General features: G+C 29.0%; 1 pseudogene; it reads right to left on the reverse strand.

Annotated features, from left to right (window-relative positions):
* Window positions 1–1,979: 1,979 nt before the first annotated feature.
* On the reverse strand, window positions 1,980–3,546 carry LOC113868747 (annotated as a pseudogene).
* Window positions 3,547–6,382: the final 2,836 nt, after the last annotated feature.

Here is a 6,382-nt window from a genome sequence, read left to right on the forward strand (position 1 = left end):
CCTATAGCAGTATCATCAATTCTTTCACTTAGCCCAGTTCTGATCATCTTGGTCACTTGAAAAACAAATATAAGGGTGAGTACTCTACACTATCCAACACACGCAAACATAGAGACTCACCTCACACACTTCACATAATTTCTAACACATTCTACACAAGTATAATCAATCACAAACAACACTTTCCACGCATTCTATTTCAGTTCACAACTGATGCACTCACTACACCAACAACATTTTATACATATGTGTGTTCATTGCATGTAGCCACGCTCACTGTGGCACTGTGATTACAGTTTTACACCATGAATGCTCGCCAGTTACGCGGGCCTCACAGATACAATGTGTGTAGTCACGAGTCGCTCGGCAAAGGTGTTCGTTGGAGGTCTAGTCAAGAGGAGAGTGTACGACCAGTGGTGCACTCACGCTCATTGTTGGTGTCACCACCACCCTCTCTTCCTCAAAGTATTTCTACCGTCCCCATCTTTCACACCTCTAGTGTATCATTGAACCATTCACAACATATTCACAACTACATTTAGCATGTTTTTTCACACAAATTTTAGCCACATACAATATTCATATTCCACACGGCACAGAGGCCCACATTATTTCACAGCATACAACACATATGCTCATATTTCACCACACAAGGTTCAATTATACAGTTTTTATCATAATATCCCTACAACAATTTATTTCATCATACTCAATATTTCTCAATATCGATAGTACAGAGTTCCACACGATCTTTCCATTACAATTTCACAACAATCAATCAATTCTACCAAACACACACATTATAAACCATCCACATGACAATGCATAGTAAATTACTTGACATTCAAACACAATGAGATAGGGTAGAGTCCTCCTTTACCTTGAATTGAAGACGATTCTCTAAGATACTATTAAGAAAAGGGTAAAAAATACCTATAAAATCTATGATGAGTCCTCCATTTGACATAAGCCCGGCGGGATGTTTAAAGTATGTTGATCCATAAGGGCTATTGTTAGGCATGGCTGAGTTGTAAGTAGCAGCATTTCTAGTGTCACTTATAGAGTCACCAAAATTTTAGGCACTAACTTTTTTGAAGAAATTAATTGTTGTATTATTACATGACATTTTTTGTTTTATTAATCCAATTTTTGATCTTATAATTAATATCTAGTTTGAAAAATAGTCACTTATAAGAATAGAAAATGGGTTACTAATTTTCTTTACAACATCGGTCACTCTTTTGGTTAATAAATGATTAAGCAAACAATTTCTATTTTATTAATCTAATTTTTTGTCTCAAAATCAATCACTACTTATCAAAAAATTAGACATTAATTTTTTTCTACATAAATAGTAACAATAAAATTCTGATCACTATATGATAAAAAAATATTCTTAATAAGTAGCAAACTTTTAGTGTTACTTTTGCCAATTCAACCAGATTATAATCAAGTGATTAGGTAACTTTATATAACAAAAAAAAAGGCTGGACATATAAACTATTGAGTTGATTCTGAATTAGGGCAAACAGATCAATTCATCTAATTTTCTCAATAATGGTTATGACAAATGTGAAACATACTTGTTTTAGCATTGTTTCTAAAAGTCTCGTTACGTTTCTTATGCAATTTCAAATCAACTAACCTAAAATAGAGGGTCAGAATAGGTGTCTCTTTTAGTGATCTAAAAAGAATAAAAATATGACCAAATATGAAATTTTGCATGTAAGTTTGCATTTAAGAATATATTGAGACAACATGCATCTGCCTCTCATGCTTATAACAGTACTAATGAGACAACATGCAAGTCTTGATCCATGAGCATTCATTCTAAGTTATATTTTATTTTGATTGCACTTCTTTTGTGTGAGAAACTCCTCAATATCATATAAAATATTACATGAATAAAAGATACTGACATAACTTATTCTCATTAAAATATTTTTCAACAAAAGTCTTTTCTTAGCATATGCTTCAAATCACGCTATCTTTGAAATAGGGGATTTAAGAGAAGGATTTGCGAAAGGGCCCTCAACAAGTCCCTTTGCAATTTGCCTATATGCTGCTTCAGTAAAGTGCGCTCCATCCCAATTTATGTGTTTTGAAGGATCTGAACAAACGGTGGAGGCAATACTTCCACAAAATATATTTATATCAACATTGTATTGTTCACCTTTTCCACAACATGCTCTTAAAATCTCTTTCTTATCAGAAGAAAAACCTACATTACATAATTTGATGCTCACGATACAAATAAGTTGTAGTAAAATTGTAGTTATTGCTCATATAATGAAAGAAAATAAAAACACGACCTACCATATTGTTGCGGAGCCTGGAATAAACGTTTGGCAGCACCATAATAGTCAAAATATATTATGTTAACCTGTGGGTTCTTTTGTCTTAAAGTCTCTATGGCTTGTTTGAGTTGTCCATTATAATACTGAATGAAAGTATTGTAAGCAGTGAAGCACCCGAATTGATCAGTCCTTTATGTTATCTCTATCCATTATTGTCAAAACAGCAGAATTGCACCCAATTGGGAAGTTTCCTGGCACTGCTACCTCTACTGCTCCTTCTTCTATTATTTTCTAACAAATAGAAATAAATAAAAGCAAAATTCAATTTCTAATCAATCATGTTTCAAATCAAAGTCTAAATAAACTATCCATATTGAAGTAGACATTTCACTGATTAAATTTGAAATAAAGAACATACAATGGTGGTATTCGTTATTGCTTCAATAATTAGTGGAACCAATTCTTGAAGTTTTGTAATATTTTTATATGGTAGAAGTGCATTAATATCATTCCCACCAATCTCTCCGACCAGAAACAATGATTTCTTGAATAAATCTTTGCACTCTGTTATTGAAAGGAATAAAAGTTGTTAGATAGAATGAAAATTTTTCAATTATTTGATAGAAACTTTATGAAATGAATTTTAACAAAACCTTCTTTGTTTTGACAAAGGGAAGGTTTGATCTTCTTAAACCAATCAAGCTGAACATTTAATGAATAAGCAGCTGCCTCTGGTGTATTGATTTCCTTTTGTATGAAATGATCCTTACAAAGTGCAGTTGCACCAGCATATGCAAAATTTACTCCTTGCCTAATAATGTCTTGTCCTTTGGTGAGATTTAGGTAGGCTGGCAACATAGGTAACCCATATGCTTCAGCTACAATTAAAATGGATGTGAGTTAGTGATTTATTCAACAAAAGCCGGTGATTCTTTAGATATGTTGTTTTGACTCCCTGTCATGGAAAAAAAAGATTCTCTAAGATATTATCAAGAAAAGGGTAAAAAGTACCTATAAAATCTATGATGAGTCGTCCATTTGACATACGCCCAGAGGGATGTTTAAAGTATGTTGATCCATAAGGGCTATTGTTAGGCATGGCTGGGTTGTAAGTAGCAGCATTTCCAGTGTCACTTATAGAGTCACCAAAGTTGAAAATGGCTTCATATGAGAGAGGATTAGGCTGTGAAATAACATTTCTAAGAAAACTGCAAGCTAAGGTGATGCAAAAGAGAATGAAAAACCTCATGATATTTCTTTAAGCTAGGAAAGGGTGATGTGTGTATGATGATTGATACCAACAAGTTAGAATTGAGGTTTATATATTCTCACACAAACAATTGTTTTCTTTTGTCATACAACTGTCATTTTAATTTTAGCATGTTGTAACTATTATAATTCTAAATAGAATGAGTCATGAATTGTAATAGGCTATTTGTCTAATGCAAACATGTCATTAAGAATGGGTTTGTTAGTCCTCAATGTTATTATGTGTTATTAGTTACAGCTCTTTCTACCACTGTTGCACCATACTTCTCTACAATAAGTTTTGTAGTTAATAAATTAATAATGGTTGTAATAGTTTCTATAAATAAACGGGTAAAGGGTGTCTAGGGTGTCCCATCCCTATATAAACTATTTGAATTTAGTAGTTCCGATTGGCGTTAAGGTTATTATAATATATGATAATAAATCTTAATGACACTAAAAATCATGAATCTAAATATTTAATATTACAATAAACATATTTAGGTGACGAAAAAAAATTAGATTATTACTAAAAACTATTGAAGAATATTGTTTATTCAAGGGGCCAATAAATTAGTGAACAAAGTAAAAACGATTTCTTGTGCTAACATAAAATAGAAAAGACATTTCTTTTCTCCCTTTTGTACTTAAAAGAGTATTTTCTTTATATTAATTACTTTCAACCAATCAGAATGTGATTTCTTATGATAATAGCGATGACTTAAAATTGAAAAGATTATAATCAATTATACAATTCATTCATGTTCTTAGTCATAAAATGATTAAAATTAACTTATAATAGCGATTTAAAATTTATTATTTCATTTGTATGTTATAAGACCATAAGGGATAAAATAGATTAGGCTACACTAGACTTTGCATAAGTAGGTCTGACTTATTTAATAATTTTGAAACCTAAACGTGACCTATTACTTGTCATAGGCTTTTTTTTAAGTCTAGCCTAAGCTTTTTAAAAGCCTGATTTAACCTTTTAGTCTCTTTAATGACCTATTTCATATTGAGACATTCAATAGGTTATTAAGCTTTCTTATAAATAGACTATTAAATCATTTAAATAAGTATATTTTTTTAAAAGTCATAAGGCTTATATCTAAATAAATTATTAAAAAAATGAAACAAAATTACATATTCTTATTTATCACTTTTAAACCATATATTTAATTTAAATAAGTAAATCTCTACACATACAAAAAAATACAATAAAATGAACATCAATTTATAAATCATTAAGTATATCTAGTAGCATAAAGTCTTACACATTAAATCAACAAACACTATATAACTAAATAAGTTTCAGACTTAAAATTAGCAAATACACAAATAACAATATTTTTTCGTAGCATATGGGAAGAAACATATATGACATCAGATTTTCAAAGAGATCTCTTTATGTTATTCATCAACCTTTAAAATAAAGAAAAATATTATTAGAATAAAAATACTTTAAAAATAGTGATTACAAATATTTTTAAAAATACTTTCATAAGTTATTACGTTTGATTTTTTGTCAAATTATACTTCTAACGAAGTCAATTGAATTTTTATATATTATTATATTATAATTTTATATAAAATTATTTAATATATTATTATAAATTTTATGAATTTTAAATAAGTCATTCTAGCGGACATAATAGACTTTTTTCTAAGCTCAACTCTGGCCTATTTAATTAATTAAGCTTTTAAAAAGTCTAAATTAAGCCTATTAATTAAATAGGTTAGGCTTTAAAAAGGTTAGGTGCTTATTGGATAACTTAGCCTATTTTCATCCCTACATACAAAGTTCTAAATAATAAGATCAAATACAAGTAAGAATAAACACATAAAATAACCTCAAAATTTGGATATCTAATCAATTCTTGAGTTGTGTATGACAAATTCTCTCCAAGAAAAATGAATGTCACTGTGTGTTAGATTATTTTAATAATCTTATTATAGTGACCTATATAACTTATAGTACGATTTTAATTAATGATTTAATGTGATGGTGGTTAAATATAAAATATAAAGTCATTGAGAGTATAATTAAAAATATAATTATAAGAAAATCCTCCCCTCTCCCTTCAGATAAAATAAAAGAGCGTTATCAAATAGAGGTTATGGGTTCTTTATTACTTAGACTATCACTCTCATGGTCACACAGTAATTACAAAAAATGAACTTTCTCTCAATCATCATAGATAAGCTAAAAGAAGAAGAAAGAGTTAAAATAATACCAAGAGCTCAACAACATCAGAAAAGAGGTAACATCAAGAAATAATATATTCAAGTTAGGGCTCTTTAAACTCTTAATTGGGTAAGAATCATATATATTGTTGTGAGAACTAAGTAATTCAAGATCAATGAAAATATTAATTTCATAATAGTTACATCAAAGATAAAAATTTGATGGATAAAAATTTATAACTATGTGGTGCTATTAAATATGGAATACAAATGAAAGGGATGAAAAGTTATTGAAAATAATAGCTAAAAAATAAAGACCACAACTAAATGCATTGGCAAGCACAAGGTGATGTTGATAATATCAGAAATTCAAAGAACAACACAGAGTGATGTTTTGAATACTTGATATTTTAATTTTTATAACTAATAATTATTATATATTTACATTAAATTAAATAAAAACACATAGAGAGAAAAATGAAAACATATAGTCACATAGACATCTCCACTATCTTAGAAATGTATTTTATAGTAAGTTTTAATCTTACATAGTGTAAAATCATTTAAATTTTAAAATTTGTTAATTTTTTTTTTACCTTTTCAGCTTTTAAAATCATTTTATGTTCTAAATTCATTCTAATCCCATACAA

This window comes from Abrus precatorius, unplaced genomic scaffold (assembly GCF_003935025.1).
Source record: "Abrus precatorius isolate BTA unplaced genomic scaffold, Abrus_2018 Scaffold6, whole genome shotgun sequence".
Lineage (NCBI taxonomy): Eukaryota > Viridiplantae > Streptophyta > Magnoliopsida > Fabales > Fabaceae > Abrus > Abrus precatorius.